This window comes from Schistocerca nitens, chromosome 3 (assembly GCF_023898315.1).
Source record: "Schistocerca nitens isolate TAMUIC-IGC-003100 chromosome 3, iqSchNite1.1, whole genome shotgun sequence".
Lineage (NCBI taxonomy): Eukaryota > Metazoa > Arthropoda > Insecta > Orthoptera > Acrididae > Schistocerca > Schistocerca nitens.
The window spans coordinates 715624772-715642272 of NC_064616.1; positions in this window are offsets into that span (position 1 = coordinate 715624772).

Genomic DNA, 17501 nt, shown 5'->3' on the forward strand with positions numbered 1-17501 from the left:
ATCTTCAAGAATTAAACCTGTAGAAATTTCTTATTGAAAATATGACTGATACTGTCTTTCACACACACACACACACACTTGTAATTTACAAAAGAGGCACACTGTTATTTTAGCAATCAGGATTGTCACAGTTGAATCTATCAGAACCCACATGTGAATACTTTTGGATCCCAGCAACAAAGTTTTTCCGTCAACATTTGGGCTAAAATTGTTAGTAATCATATTCTGGATTCTGTTCAATTGCCACTGTACTTATCTAGAGCAGCTTGCCATCAGCTTCTGAACACCACATCTGCATAAATGCCGGAAACAGTACTGCTTGCTTCACTCAGAAATTTCTGGTCCCAAAATGATGAAGCCACAGCAGATTTCTTTGCTCATACGTCACAATAGTTAATTGATAAAGCTTGGAACTTAACATCGATTGAGCGGGATCTTTTGCTTAGTCATGGGCCCTCGAACTGATTTCATACTTCTCGATTTCCATAAGTATTTTGACACAATTCCTCACCAGGGGCTTCAAGTAAAATTGCGTGCCTATGGGGTGCCGTTTCAGTGATGCGACTAGGGTCGTGATTTCCTATAAGAAAGGTCACAGTTCGTAGTAATTGATCGGAAGTCATCGAGTGAAATAGAAGTGATATTTGGGGTTCCCCAAGGAAATATTATAGGTCTTCTGCTGTTCCTAATCTATAAAACGATTTTGAAGACAATCTGAATCATTTTTGGAACACAATCTACGACCAGCTTAGAGACAGAAGTGATGACACTTTCTGCAGGACCTGGGACCTGACCATCATTTTGCAGGAAAATGTTGAAGTACGTACTGTGCTAGCTGTTACTGATTTGTTTGACTGATGGGGCTGCTAAGTGCTATACCACCTACTGCACTCCCCTCACTGAAGCCTTCGCGAGTTCAGCTCGATTTCTAAACTGAAGGAGACACTTCACGGCATTCGCTTTAGAACTGCTACAAATTCGTCGGGCAATAGACCGCGGTGCTCGAACTATCAACACAACTGGCACTGCTAAGAGTATCCTACGACTTCGACATCGCTGGCAACGGGTTATACACAATGCTAGTGACTACTTTAAAGGTCAGTAAAACTTTGAAACACGTATCTATTTTGTACGAGCTGTAAATAAATAGTTGCCACTATTAAAGTTCCAACCCTCGTACATAAACCACTCCATAAACCACACCCAGGCATGGAGTGAAGATAATTCATTAACTATTGTGCATTACTGCACAATGATTTCCCCAATAATGCGCATTATTGGAGAATACTGTATATTATTGAACAATAATTGCCTACCATGTGGTACTGCTACACGATAGAAAAATGACTGTCCACTAAAAACGTATAAATACGCGCACGCAAATACATTCAAACTCGTTAACTATACTATTAACGTAGTGGAAGAGCCATTTACAGAAGTGGAGCCACACAGAAGAAATTTCGTAGCCCACGATATCGGGTAATATCGGTAGCAGTTTAGTTTTAAGTCAGTATATGTCATTACACCGATCAAAACATACCTTATGTTATCCTGACAACTGAGCAGGATTACTGTCATGTATTAAACGGGCCACAGAAGCAATATCTGAAGAAAAAGCCAATACCTGAAAAATGTGTCGTGGAGCAATTCACTGTTTATCCGCAGCTGTAAGGCACGTATCGTATCGACTTGTGACTGGAATACCACCTCAGCATTGGTCCAATACGCACAATGTCATCTACACAAGATTTCGTGGGACTGATGTCGGAAAGCGCACCTTTTCCTGTTTCTGTTCTGTTCAGGTTTTGAAGAGAGTTGACCCTCTGTGCGCCGGTCGGATTCGATCTGAGGCCGATGCAACTCCCATACCAGCACCTTAACATGCACAGCAATCCTGGTGGGTCCAAATCAGAATGTCTTGGACAAAATATTCTAGGGGTGCAATGAGAGAGCCTGAAGTGTAGGTCAATTAAAGCTAATGTGAATTGGTAGGATAAAAAAAAAAAGTCGTCAGGAAAGTGACAGACTATGGATCCAAAGGTGTTGGTTCGAGCTCCAGTCATTTCAAGGATTTTTACCTGTCGCTTATTCCTTATTTCACCTCTAGGAATGTTTGGTGACGTGGAAAATTCCGAGTTGTACCTTGGGTAGGAGTCATTGTCCCAATGAAACTGGCTGGTTAAGTCAGTTCAAAGATAGGATGTAGTTAATGGCATACCACCCCGCACAAGACCGTGTCTAGTAAAGCACTGTGGTGTTCAAACCAGTCTTCGGACGGATGACAGCTGTATCTTAGAATACATAGTTAACGGTACACTACTGAACACGTTAATGACTTTGGAATAACTAGACCTTGGTGCAAAACTTTATCAAATGAGACGAGCACATAAAATCAGTAGTAGGAAGAAATAAATGGTGACTCATATTTATTGTACCAATTCTGGTAAAGTATAACTCACGTGCAAAAGAAAGAGCTAATAATTTGAACGTTACTTTATCCACGATCGATCTCGTGAAGTCCGTGGTTGTTAATGATTGTTGGTGAATAACGCAACCAGCCACAAATACTTTTAAAATGCTTTCTTTCAATATCATAATCCAGGGGTACTCAACCTTTTTTAACTACCGCTCACTTTTGCATCTCTGATGGCAGTGAAATGTTGTAAGTGCCCAGCGCATCCACGGTAATGGTGATTTATAAAGTAGAGAAGTAAGTTAATTTTACAAAATTTATAAAGCAGAATTGCAGCATGTTAAAGCATATAACAATTTTTTACCAAATTCTTTATGTAAAAATTTTATGAAAACCTAATGAATTTTGTTTTGAACCCCTACCGCCTACTGACCACAACGAAAGCAGGAACGCCCACTAGTTGGCAGGACGGACAAGGTTGACTACCAGTGCCATCACCGGTTTTGGGCTCATGCCCATTTTCAGATGGCTAACGATTTTGATTACATTGATATTTTGCTCAGCAGCATGTCTTCCACGCCTGCGCTGCACGAAGGAACGGAGAGTAGAGTTTTTCGTTCCGTCGACAAGGAAGTCATTAGAGGAGGAGCACAAACACGGGGTAGGGAAGGATGAGGAACTCGACAGTGCCCTTCTAAAGGAACCATCCGGTTCAAATGGCTCTGAGCACTATGGGACTCAACATCTGAGGTCATCAGTCCCATAGAACTTAGAACTACTTAAACCTAACTAACCTAAGGACATCACACACATCCATGCCCGAGGCAGGATTCGAACCTGCGACCGTAGCGGGCGCGCGGTTCCAGACTGAAGCGCCTAGAACCGCTCGGCCACACCGGCCGGCGAACCATCCGGACATTTGCCTTTAGCAATATAGGGAAATCATGAAAAACTTAAATCTGGATGGCCGAACGGGGATTTCAACCGTTATCCTCCTGAATGAGAGTCCAATGTATTAACCGCTCATTCGATACACTGCACAAGAACATTTGAGTATTTAGCGCCACTTAACAAGTTGTTAACAGTAAAAACATGGTAACGTGCCAGAATTTTTTTAGGTATAAAATGAAACAGTTGTATACATCTACACATGTTCCCGTGGATGGCTCTTTGTCTTGCTATGGTCCTTAAGGTTTTCCAGGACCATTTATAAGCTGCTGTAGTGCAAACAGCACACACATTCTAAATCTTGTTCTTTTTCTTGTGCTTTTGCCTCGCATCGGTGCTGGGTCGGCATGATTATGAACGGATTTACCATGGTTAATTTAAGGGGTAGCCGGATGCCCTTCATCTCGCTACCCCGTTACAACCGAGACTGAATATGTGTATTAGTCGACCACAATAACATCGCACGTGAGAGTGAGGACGCTTCGGTCGGCGCTAGTTTTTTATCGTGGTTTTCAGGAGGACACGCTCAAACGCTTGATAGTACACTGAAGCGCCAAGAGATATGTAAACAGGCAGAATACGCGGCTGCGGTCGGTAACGCCTATACAGTGTGAGTCACCTAACGTTACCGCTGGATATACAATACGTTGTTTCATATCCTATGGGGTTGTAGGCACATCACGGCACACATTCTCCTTTAACGTACCCCACAGAAATAAGTCCAGAGGTGTAAGATCAGGAGAACGGGCTGGCCCCAGAGGATATGAAACAACGTATTGTGGCAGCCTGCGGCGACATTACACCAGATGTACTGCGGCGTGTACGACATTCATTACGCCAGAGATTGCAATTGTGTGCAGCAAATGATGGCCACCACATTGAACATCTATTGGCCTGACATGTCGGGACACACTCTATTCCACTCCGTAATTGAAAACGGAAACCACGTGTGTACGTGTACCTCACCCCTCATGGTAATGTACATGTGCGTCAGTGAAAAAGACCAATAAAAAGGTGTTAGCATGTGGACGTAATGTGCTGTTCCAGTCTCTTCTGTACCTATGGTCCATCACCGTTCCCTTTGGATCCCTACGTAATTCGGTGCTCTCCGATACACACGATCGAACAGCGGAGGAGTGGTACTCAAGCGTCAACTTCAGTTTACAATATCTCCGGATGTAATTAACACTTTACAATGCAACAAACGGCACTGGTTACATATTTGTTTGTATGTTCAGATGTGCTAACAAAACTAGGGGGTTCTATTTAAAAAAACGTAGGTTTGTGTTAAAAAACGAACCTCCGTGCATTTTTTTATGGTTTGTATTAACCAATTACACTAGCCCCTCTCCTCACGTTCGGTCTGTGGAATCGATTCGTCAGTATTTGATGTGGTTTACGAAATACATCCAGCGGTAATGTTAGGTGACTCATCCTGTATAAGACAAAAAGTGTCTGGGGCAGTTGTTTGATTGGTTCCTGCTGTTACAGTGAGGGGTTACCAAGATTCAAGTGAGTTTGAACGTGGTGTTATAGCCGGCGCACGAGCGATGGGACACAGCATGTAACTAGGTAGCGATGAAGTGGTGATTTTCCCGAATGACCATTTCACGAGTCTGCCGTGAATATCAAGAATCCTGTAAAGCATCAAATCTACGACATCGCTGAGGCCAGAAAGAGATCCTGCAAGAACGGGACCAATGACGACTGAAGATAATCGTTCAGCGTGACAGAAGTGCAAATCTTCCACAAACTGCTGCAGACTTCAGTGTTGGACCATCAACAAGTGTCAGCGTGCAAACTATTCAACGACACATCATCGATATTGTAACACCCCACCCGTCACTTAGCTGGTTTTGGCGTGTGTTCACCCCAACTAATTGACTAACAGATCAACAGAGAGTGCAAAACTGCCGCAATATCGGATAACGCAAAAAAGTAATATGGTCCTGTGACTCCTGATTGAACTGCGGTGGCAGTGTTGACATTAATTTATTCAGAATTAATCACTTTTAATTAAAAAGGGGTGCACATTGATGTTATATTCAGCTATTGAACACCAGATGCAAATGTTGAACATAAAATTAATTAAGAAAGTGACTTGGGATTTCAACTACTTGATTGAAAACAGATGCAGTCGATTAGCACAAATTTATTTTAACTCCCGACCTTCAATCATCACATAACAAGACTCTCCTGTCAGGCGGTGGTAATAAATTTCGTTTGCGTGGAGTAAAGCGCGATAACTCAAAAGTAATTCCTATCGACTGACCCAGGCGTAACGCGAAGAGCGATAAGAATTCTACAATACACTGCCCATGAAACCCTCGTGGAAACTTTACCGACGTGATCCAACAAATTAATCAGTTGCCGGAGCGGGCGCAGTATCACCGGATACAGCGTGACGGAGCGTCGTCGTTGTGTGCACGTCGGCCGACCTCATGGTGCTGCAAGGCTGCGCTCGTCTATTCACTCCTAGCTATCTTGCTCATTACACAGCTGAACCAAAACTTTCTATCTCCAGGCTCAATCGTTCCATTTGCTAAGTCCTAAACTGCAGAGATGCTCACTCTTTCTCAGGCAAGCTGAGTAAAGAATGCCACATCCGCACTCTAGGCAAGCTGTGCACGGAAGACCTCTACGGAGACTTCTCACAGTCCGCTCTTCGCCTCGGTTTCCTCTAGAGCAAAATCACTTACGCCATTTGCAGTGCAAGTCGCGTTAATTATGCATCGTTTCCCAGTGCCGACCAATGCCTGCTCTGGGAAGTGAACAAATTCCCACAAAATTTCCCTTCCTCTCAATTTCTTTTATTTAGCTCCTCCCAGGCCACCCATCAAGGTTAGCGTCTGCACAACACCAAGTTTTCCGGAATTCTGACTCCCAGGAGAGTACTTCAAATTCCTTGGTCCTACGTTCCCATCGGAGGCCGGCATATTTCATTCTGTCGCTCTTCACCTGATTTGCTTCAGACTCTGCGGACTGTGAATTCAGCGTGAAGTTGCCATAGTCATGAACACGCATATTTTGACCCCTGTTGACCGCTCCACCATAGCTTTGCGTGGCTTTCTCGCATGTTTCACAGAAAACGGGATGACGGACATTTATCAAGTTCTCCGTCTGTTTCCCAGTACACCAGCATGGAGTCGGGGTCAACCACCCACTCACTGTCACTCATCTTAAGGCGGCTGGAGGCCGCGCCTCGTTACCACTTTCTCAGAGCTTGAGCCGCCCTAAGCTGCCTATTGTCGCTTCCCTTAGCCGCTCCCCCGGTGGCCATGGTCAATTCTGAGTACTTCCCTGGGGTAAACTAGCCTCCAGTAAATCGACGCGTTTCCACAAAGTTTTCATGTCGTGTGAATTACTTTAAAACCATCACCTGACATTAATTATTCCAATACATCCATACTATACCCTCTACAAGATGCATTGTGCCTTGTCAGTCATTTTTGTTCAGCCCTACTGTTCGCTCAACATGAGTTAGGTGATCTTAAATGACTTCATGTAAGGGGCATAGTTCTTTCCATCTTACAATATGGGCTTTGAGGGCAGAAGGCCTCCTCGTGTACCCTTAATGACTGCACGACACAAAGTTTTAAGCCTCACCTGGGCCTGTCAACACCAGCATTGGACTGTTGATGACTGGAAACATGTTGCTTGGTCGGACGATTCTCGCTTCAAATTGTATCGAGCAGATGATAGTTCAAAATGGTTCAAATGGCTCTGAGCACTATGGGACTTAACATCTGAGGTCATCAGTCCCGTAGAACTTAGAACTACTTAAACCTAACTAACGTAAGGACATAACACACTTCCATGCCCAAGGCAGGATTTGAACCTGCGACATAGCGGTCATGCGGTTCCAGATTGTAGTGCCAAGAACTGCTTGGTGACACCAGCCAGTGTGGATGACCATGTACGGGTATGGAGACAATCTCATGAATCCATGGAACCTCCATGTCAGCAGGGGACTAGGTGACTGTTCAAGTTGGTGGAGGCTCTGTAATGGTGTGTGGCGTGTGTCGTTGGAGTGATATAGGACCCCTGATACGTCTAGATACGATTCTGACAGGTGACACGTACGTAAGCATCCTGTCTAATCAGCCGCATCCATTCATGTCCATTGTGCATTCTGTCAGACCTGGGCAATTCCAGCAGGACATGTGACACCCCACACATCCAGAGTTGCTACAGAGTGTCTCCAGTAACACTGTTCTGAGTTTAAACATTTCTGCTGCCCACGAAACTCCCCAGACATGAACATTATTGAGAATATCTGGGATGCCTTGCAATGTGCTGTTCAGAAGAGATCTCCACCCCCTCGTACTCTTACGGACTTATGGACAGCCCTGCAGGATTCATGGTGTCAGATCCCTTCAGCACTACCTCAGATATTAGTCGAGTCCATGCCACATCGTGTTGCAGCACTTCTGCATGCTCGCGGGGGCCTGCATGATATTAGGCATGTGTTCTAGTTTCTTTGGCTCTTCAGTATATATACACAACTGTCTTAATATCGTAAGGGGCCCAGGTTCCATTCCCAGGCGGGTTGGAGACTTTTTCCGCTCAGGGATTCGGTATTGTGTTGTCCTCACTTTCGTATCATCATAATTGAAATTCTAGAATTGAGATGGCTGTATGCGCAAATCCCGAAAGCCAATAAATTAAAAAAAGTTTTTTCCTTAGTCACAACTGTTCTTGTTTCTGTAATGTCACCGCATGTTTCCAGTGACAGCCATGTGAGGCCATGTGCAACAATATCGTTGTCAAGCAGTACCCCAACTGTCGGCGTGTAGTGTTATTTGTGTTGAACTAAGTGAAAGTTTTCTAAATGTGTGTGACTCATCTAACTGATGTGTGAGTTGGGTACCAGCCCAACATTCACCTAGTGGGCTGTGGGAAACCGCTAAAAACCACATCATCGTCCAGGGCTGATGCACTTCCCCATCCCGGAACTGGTGCTTCAATACGCACAACGAAACGGGTGGGTTACTATACAGATTTTAAAGCAGCCTAATAAAGCACATGTGTGAACTTCAAACTAACATGAAGAATATTATGAAGTATTAGTGTGCCACAAAGCAATATTTAGAATCCACTGGAATATATGATAGTATGTATAACTGTTTCACCTCATACATAAATAAATGCAGGCACATTAGTGTGTTTTCACTGTTAACAACTTATAAAGTGGCTCTAAATATTAACATGCTGACAACCAAAACAATAATAATAATAACAATAATAATAGTAATTTTATTGTCATTCGGCCATTACAGCAATAGACAATGTCAGGCATATAATACAATATAACAGTTAATTCAAAAACACAAGAGGCATGTCATTAATACTACAAAATTACATTACAAGTGAAATAATCATTTATGTCATAGAATGGGTGAGCAACTAACCATTTGTACAGTTTTTGTTTCAGTGCTTGTTCAGGTAGTTCTTGAACATATTGTGGAAGCTTATTAAATAATTTGTGCCCTATCAGTTCATAGCTGTTAAGTGACTTTGACGGCCTGTGGTAAGAAGTATAAATGCAGTTCTCATGTTGCAGAAATGTATATTTTCTCTGCGTTTTGCTTCCAGTAACTTCTTTTTTATGTGGAGTAAAACATAGTAAATATGTAGGTTTATTAGAGTCATGATTTTTTTCACAGAACAATCGTTGGCAGTGTGCTTTATATGGAGAACCAGTAATTATCCTAATGGTTTTCTTTTGCAGTATTAGGATGTCATGCACTGAACTCAAGATCCCCCATAAAATAATACCATATGTTAGGATGCTTTGGAAAAATGCAAAGTATGACGTTCGAACATAATTTTATGGTACACAGTCCAAAAGTCGCCATAGCAAAAAACTTCAGTCTAGACAATTTACCACTAATATATTGTACATATTGACCCCAGGATAATTTTTCATCTGTATATACCCCTAAAAACTTAACTCAACTAGGATCATCTGATGGAGGCATGTCTTTTAGACTAAAAACCATCTGCTGCATTTTGTTATCATTCAGTAGGAAGCCATTTGCTTTAAACCAATAGTATGCTTCGCCATTGTCTCTGCAACAAAGCTTTGAGGCTACTGTAATCATTACTACAATGAAGGAAAGTTGTGCCATCTGCATATAGTGTCTTATGGACTCGATGGATGATGGAAGATCATTAATTATTATTAGGAACATAAACGTCCCCAGTACAGATCCCTGTGGTATAATTATTTTAACTAATTCAATATTGGACTTTTCTTTACCTACACAAACACCTTGCTTGCGATCCTGTAGGTATGATTTTAATAGTTTAAGGCTGTTACCTTCAATACCATAGTACTCAATTTTTTCTAGGAGTATTTTATGCTCTACACAGTCAAAAGCCCTACTTAGATCACAAAAGGTGACCTGAGCAAATACATTATCCTCAAACACTTGATGTATGTGTTTAACTACTGAGTCTATAGCATCAACATTTGACAAGTTTTTCCTAAAAACCATACTGTGATTTGCTAATTATTCCTGCATTTTCAAAGTACACGGATAACTGCTGGTATATTACACTTAAAACACCTTGGAGAGAGCTGGGACTATGGAAATTGGTCTGTAGCTTGATGGTGAGTCAATATCTCCTTTTTTATATATTGGGACTACCCTAGACACTTTCTGCTCATCAGGAAATTATCCCTCAGATATACACTTATTTATGCAATATGTTAAAGGATACACAACACAATCTATTACTTTTTTAGAATGTTACAAGAAATGTCATGTATGTCTGCACTCTCAGATGATTTCAGATGTTTAACTATTTTTAGGACGAGACGAGGTGGGACCTCAGAGAGGGTAAACATACTTGTATTTAGTAGTGGTTTACAGACATTTTTTGAAAGAATCTCAGATGAGCTAATGACAGGTTTGGTGATAGCATTTCCTACTTCTACTGATTTAATAAAGAAATCATTCAATTTCTGAGGCCATACGCTGATTTTTCTATTTCTGACAGCTTTAGTTACACTATTAGCTTCCATGCAGCTTTGCATTTATCCATGGAATTCTCAATATTGCTGAAGTTGTGTGTTCTTTTGGCTTCCACAATGGCTTTTTTGTACTTATTCCTACATTGAACATAGGCTGATCTGGCATGGACAGTCTTCAGATTTTTATGTAAACTGTGCAACAATATAACTTGGTTTTTCAGATTTGTTAGTTGTGCAGTATACCGTGGGTTTTGTTTGTTTATACCCTGGCCTTTGGAACCTTTGTCGATTATTTTGTATTTCTTTATCAGAATGCAGTCATTAAATTGTGTCAAACATTCTTTGAAAAACCTTTCAAATATTTGTTTTGCTGACAGATCTTTACATAGACTATAATTTGTGTCACCAGAACATTGGCCAAACCAGTCTCTGTTAGTAAGGGACTTACAAAATCTGTCAATTTTATCATTTTTGACTGATCTAGTAATTACCATTTTTGGGACTGACTTATCAATCTTACTGTTATCAGCACAGAACCTACTTATGTAATTTAATGGTACAGAACCATGATCTGAGAATGGGAATACTGTCACATCACATGATTCTTCTGTAGTATTGAAACTGAGAAAGAAATTGTCAAGACATGCTTCATCTCTTGTGGGTCTATTATTGATAAAGTGCAGATTGTACTGTCTTAGAAGATTTTTGAGCACAGTGACACTATGTTTGTCTGTTGTTACATCAAAATCTGCATTCAAATCTCCATCTACTACAGTGTCATAATGTAACCATTTTGTCTTTCTAAATACAGCTAACAGCATGTCCAGTTTTTCTAAAAATACACTAATGTTACCCTTAGGTGATCTGTATAAGGCTATTATCACTAACTGAAAATTGTCACTAACTATACCAGTGGCTTCAAAATTCTGTTCATCTCACAAATAGTCTAGATCAAACCCATTAATGGAGTGGCTGAGTGACTGGCTAGAATACAATGCCACACCACCCCTTTTAAGCAGTTTTCTACAGTAACCATTTGCTATTTTATAGTTATCAAATTTGATAGCTGTAAGTTCACTCTCTGTCACCCAGTGTTAACTCAGACAAAAAATATCAAATTTGTTCTCTAGTACAAAATTATTTACAATAAATTCTTTGCCTTTTACTCCTTGAATATTCAGGTAGCAAATTTTAAGATGAGAATTGTTATTGTCTTTAGAATTAACAGTTTGGTCAATGTATTCCGAAACATTAGCCACACGAAGGTGGGCATGACAGGATGAAACTGGTTATGGCATTGAAATGAAGCACTTAACAAGTATTTATGGTAAATTGCATATTTCACCAACAAGTGAATAGTTTTCCAGTAAGAGTAATTCATTATAATTTCCCTACTGTTCACAAGTTTCACCATGTCAAATTAAAGGAAGAGGCCAAAATAAATGGACTACTGAAGTCATCATAAGGGTATTAGGTATATTCCCAGAAACAAATGAAAGAGAGAAGGAAGATTAGTGTTCAATTTACCATCGACAGTGATGTCAATAACTATAAAGCACAAAGCTGGGGTAGGGAAGGATGGCGAAAGATATCAGTTGTGTCCTTCTCGAAAGAACAACCATTGCATCTGCCTTATGCAATTTAGAGAAAACATAGAAACCCTAAATTTAGATTTCCAGGTGGAGGTTTGAATCTTGACCCTCCTAATGCGAGTACAGTGCATTATCAACATGTGAATGACTGCAAGAATGTTGTATGCTATTTACATAAATGTGCACAGATGTGACTTAACAGAAAAAATGATCATTTCCAATTTGCAGTGAGAATAATATCTAAAAATGCATTGGCACCAACCAAAGGAGAACTTACTGACATGGTTGAAACCACAATTACAAATAAATAAAATCATGTGCTATTCTAAAGCTTTTCTGTATAGTAGACTAAAAATTGAAAACATGTATCTGTGTGAATAAGAGAAAGATGGCAACTCACTGATAATCACAGTCCAAGAGAAAACTAGCAGCACATTAAGAAAAGTGAGTGTAAATAAACATAACTGCCTCTCTTTCCTCGTCTTGTGGCCCTCTCTTGTCAGCAGTTTTTGGCGAACTCATTTGAATTATTGTGTTGAAATTGCCTAATTAAACTGCATAGTTATATAATAAGACAGTTGAATAAAGACTGTCAGTGGAGAGAGATCAGGCTCACACTTAAGTTTTATCATTATGTTATTTATTTTTGCATGTTCCATGGATCCATACAGCAATGAAAAATGTAATGTAACAATATAGCAATATAAAAATGTAACAATTTATAAATGTAGTGTATACACCAATGTAACAGTATATTAATGTAATATCATTTTGTCCAACATCTAAGGTATGGTATATGTACCACAAAGATTCAGGATGTAAATAAATAAATAAATAAATGAATTTGCCCTGCAAATGGAACATACAAAGATTATGATTACATATGTTTACATGTACACTATCTGATAAAACATGTCTGGATATATATTAGTGAACATCAGTGTGGGTGTGTCCACTGTTTGCCTTTATGGTGGCTACTGGGGACACTCTCAGTGAAGTGTCTGAATGTCTGTGAAACGTCAAGCACCGAAACTAGAGAAGGTATTGATGCAGGATGTTGGGGTCTTGAGTGAAGTCAGTGTTCAAACTCATCTCAAATTTGTTCCACTGGGTTCAGATCCAGACTCTGGACAGACCAGTCCATGTCAGGAATGTTAGTATTCACTAACTATTGCCTCATAGATGCCGCTTTGTGAGCGGGTGCACTGTTATGCTCCTACAAACAGTCATCACCTCCAAACTGTTCCTCTACTGTACATTCTACTGGCAAATGTGTTCGTATCCATCTGCATTTAGTGTTTTTGGAAATTCAATACAGAGCTCACACAGTAACCATGAAAAACATCTCCGTATCTTAACACCACCTCCTGTGCACTTCACTGTTAACAATTCACATGATGGAAGGTAATATTCTCCAGGAACTTGTCAAACCCAAAGCCTTCCACAGGATTGTCTCATGATATAGTGGAATTCATCATTCCAGATAACTAGTTCCCAGTCATCCACTGTCCAGCAGCATTGCTCTTTACATCACTTCAAGAGTCACTTAGCACCTGGGTACAGAAACATGAGGCTTATAGGAAGCTGCTCAACCATTGTACTCCATTCTTTTTAACTCCCTCACACAGTAATTGTGCCAGCTGGACTGCTGGTAGCACTCTGGAACTCATTAGTAATTCCTTTCACTGATTTCATGTGATTTCTTACCTCCATCCCCCATCCCCCACAACACACAGTGGCCACCATCTATCATTACATGAGGTCTCTCTGGTCTTGCTTTTGCTGTGGTTATTCCTTTGCATTTCTGATTCACAGTCACATCACCATCAGTCTACTTCAGCACCTTTAGAAGTGATGAAATTTTACAGATGAATCTGTTACTTAGGTGACATCCAATGACCAGTCCACTTTTGAAGTCACTAACCTCTTTTGACAACCCATTCTGCTGTTACTGCTTCTCAACTGGAAACACATACTCCCTGTATCCTTTTATATGTGCAAGACATCTGGAGATCAATGACACATTACACAGGGATGTACAGATACTTTTGAATCAAGTAGTGTATATTCAGTTACAATTCACAACACAACAGATACAACAGTATTAAAAAATATTTGCACTCATCAATAGTGGCATGCTCAGAGCAGTTTAACAGACATACTTGTTTATAAGTCTAATATTTGTTTTTGTGGTGATGATACTCATGACTCCAGAGAGTACTGCACTATAATCAATAAACCATGCTTGAAACACTCATAGCGCAGCAGCAGCTATGGGTTGGCAGTACAAACTATACTTAGGTCCACCAGGGCCACAGCTGCCAACCCATTGGCATCACGTGTGTGTATAGTGAATGGTCAATTCTTCATTAAATAGCAGAGCAGTAAGCTACAGCAGATAGTCTTCTTCAGTGCACTGAGTCGTGTACAGTCTCCAGTTACCGCTGAGTCTACAAGCTGCAGTGTTCATCCATCGTCTCCGAGACTTAGGCTCTGTAGGCATTTTAGGCCAGATCTGGACTCTACATAGGCATCATTCAGAGGCACAGTAATATTTTAGGGGATTTCAAACGTCTAATTGTGCTTGAAATTTCACAAGAAGAAGCATCATTTAAGTGTAGTATTTCTTCATATTTAATAAATATCATTTTATTTCTAATTGTTGGTAATCTTTCTGATTGAAAGTAACCTATGCTGTCATCCTGCATTCCTGACAATTATTGATCTCAAAGCTGTATATTTACATGGTGAAATTGAAATTCTGACATTAGCCACAGTTGGACACTGAAATAAATCCAATGGTGCAAGTGAACATTTGTGTCACAGCAGGACTTGAACACAGATTTACGACTTTATGTGAGTGGTCTCCTTACCCACTTCAGTTATCCATGCATGCTTCATGTCCAACAAATTCCCAACCTGTCACACATTACACACGTAGCATCCCTGTCCATTACCCCATTGCTAGTAACCTCACAATGATTCCTGTAAGAAGTCAGATCAAGAGTGCATATGCACTGAATGATCTTTAAGTGCCCTGAAGGTGCATATATTTATGTGTGTGGTGTCTGCTTTTTTGGACACATCCATGAAAAAACATACTCCAAAATTGGGCATGGAACTGAATTCAATGGCAGCAAGTGAAAATTTGTGCCAGACGAGGACTCGAGCCCAGAATTCCTGCTTTATGCTGACAGTCAACTTAACCACTTTGGCTATCTAAGCACACTTCATCTCCAACCCAGATTCCTAACTTGTCATATACTACACATATAATGGCCCCTGACCATTACCCTCATTGCTTGCAGGCTCACACTGAGTCCTGCAAGAGATTGGACAATGAGTGCATCTCAACTAAATGATCTTTAACTGGCATCAGAGTGGACATGTCTGAAAGAGCAGACACCACACATATAAATGTATGAGCCCTGATAGCAATAACAGATCATTCAGTGCAGGTGCAATCTTCACCTGACTTTTGGCAAGAATCTGTATGAGGCTACAAGCAACAAGGGTAATGAACAAGGGGAGCTACATATGTAGTGTGTGATAAGTTGGGAATTTGGATTGGACACGAAGCATGCTCAGATAGCTGTAGTGGTTAAGGTCACTGTTGATCAAGTATGGCTTTCATAGCAACACTATAATCTTAAGTTGTAGGCATCTGGGAAACAGATGGCAGCTGGCAGTGTTTGTAAGCATGCACAAGAGCACTTCACACACTTCTGAACAACTGACCTGACTGTTCTACTTGCTTGGAATAAGTCTGAGATCATCTGATTTAATTTTGTGATCTTCTTTGTGTGTGTGTGTGTGTGTGTGTGTGTGTGTGTGTGTGTGTGTGTGTGTGAGAGAGAGAGAGAGAGAGAGAGAGAGAGAGAGAGAGAGAGTTTGCCAATGCTGCTTCACTGATATAAAACTATAGTTAATAAAAGAGAGCAACATTAATTGTAACATTTATTGTGACAAGACAGCAACATTTACAGAACAACTGATAAACTACATCCTGCTTAAATACTCAGTTCATCCTTAATGACATCAGCTGTGTAGTAGCTTTTCTGCCCAGTAAATCTAGGTTCATACTTAGAATGTTGTTGCCTTTTAGTCAGTTGTAAATTTTTGTTTCCATACAATGGCAAGTATAAGATGTATCAGAGGTAGATAGGGAGGGAACTGTTTATAATAGCAGATTTAAAAAGGGGTGAGTTATATGACTGGCTTCTAATGATACTCTTATGTAGCTCTTTACTTTTATGTAATTTGCTCTGAGAAATTGAATTAATTGAATCACAGATAGTATCCTTGAATTCCTGAAACATGTGCTGATTTTTGTGTACACTTTATCCTTTAGTGCTCCCCACAAACAGAAACTGAGCAGGGTAAAATGAGGACTTTGAGTGGTGCAGTTATTGTTACTAATGACACTGCCATGGAACAAGTCATGAATTATGTTCTAAGAAGCACTGACCATATGGGCTCTTGCAAAGTCCTATTGATAAAATGTTAAGCTTCATTCTCTTCATTAAGAAAGGGTTGCAAAATATTTTTCACATACCTTTCACTATGAACTGTGAAATTAAAAAATATGAGCCTATTATTCTGTATTCATCACACTCCTATTTTCTGATCTTGAAGTGGTTCCTTAGGAGGCAGAGTAGATCCACCAGCAGTCCAACATTGACAGTTTTGGGAATTAACATACCCATGTAAATGGAATGAAGCCTTGTGTGAAAACACAGTGAGGTAAGGATCCATTTCACCATTATGTACTTTTTTCAAAACCCATTCACAAAACCTAACCCTGTCCTCAGGATCACTAGGTTTAAGTTCTTGCACATTAAAGGACCTTAGACCAAGTAACTTAGCAGCTTTTTGTACAGAGGTGCAAGAAATTTGCCTTTGTTGTGAAAGATGGTTAAGAGACTTTTCAGGAGTATTTTCCTGGCACTATTCACTGTCATCGGGACGAGTGCCTGTAAGCACTGTGCATTGTCATTTATGCTTCTTGTGATGAACAGTTCCTTCGACATGAAATTTTTTCTCTAACTTGTAAATTGCACCACAACTTCACATTCTAACACTTCAAAACTTTTGTTCATACAATCTCTGGACAATATGAGCGGACTGTGCATGCATATGCAAATCAGAAATAAACACTCATTGTTGAATGGAATGATTCAGTTTTGCCATTGCTGCGGTTACAGACTGTTCTGTTATATTGTTTCACTGTTCAAATGACACTGGTCAAAAAGGTGTATAGTGTTAGACATGGGACCCATTCAAATGGTCTACATGGCTCCGGTGGCTGAAAAATGCAACCCTGCATTTGCGGTTATCAGATAAATGGAACACTCAGTAATTAAAAGAGGGGCTAACACAGCCAAAAATTCAGTATGGAATCTGATAGGGAATCCACAGGACGCTGTAACTTTGTTCAATTTTAAAGATTTCACCTGTTTCTCAACACCACTGACACTAACACTTATTTCACTCATTTTCCCAGTGGTGTGAGTATTAAATTAGGGTAATTCTCTTAGCTTTTTGATTGTAAAGGAACATTTGAAAATGG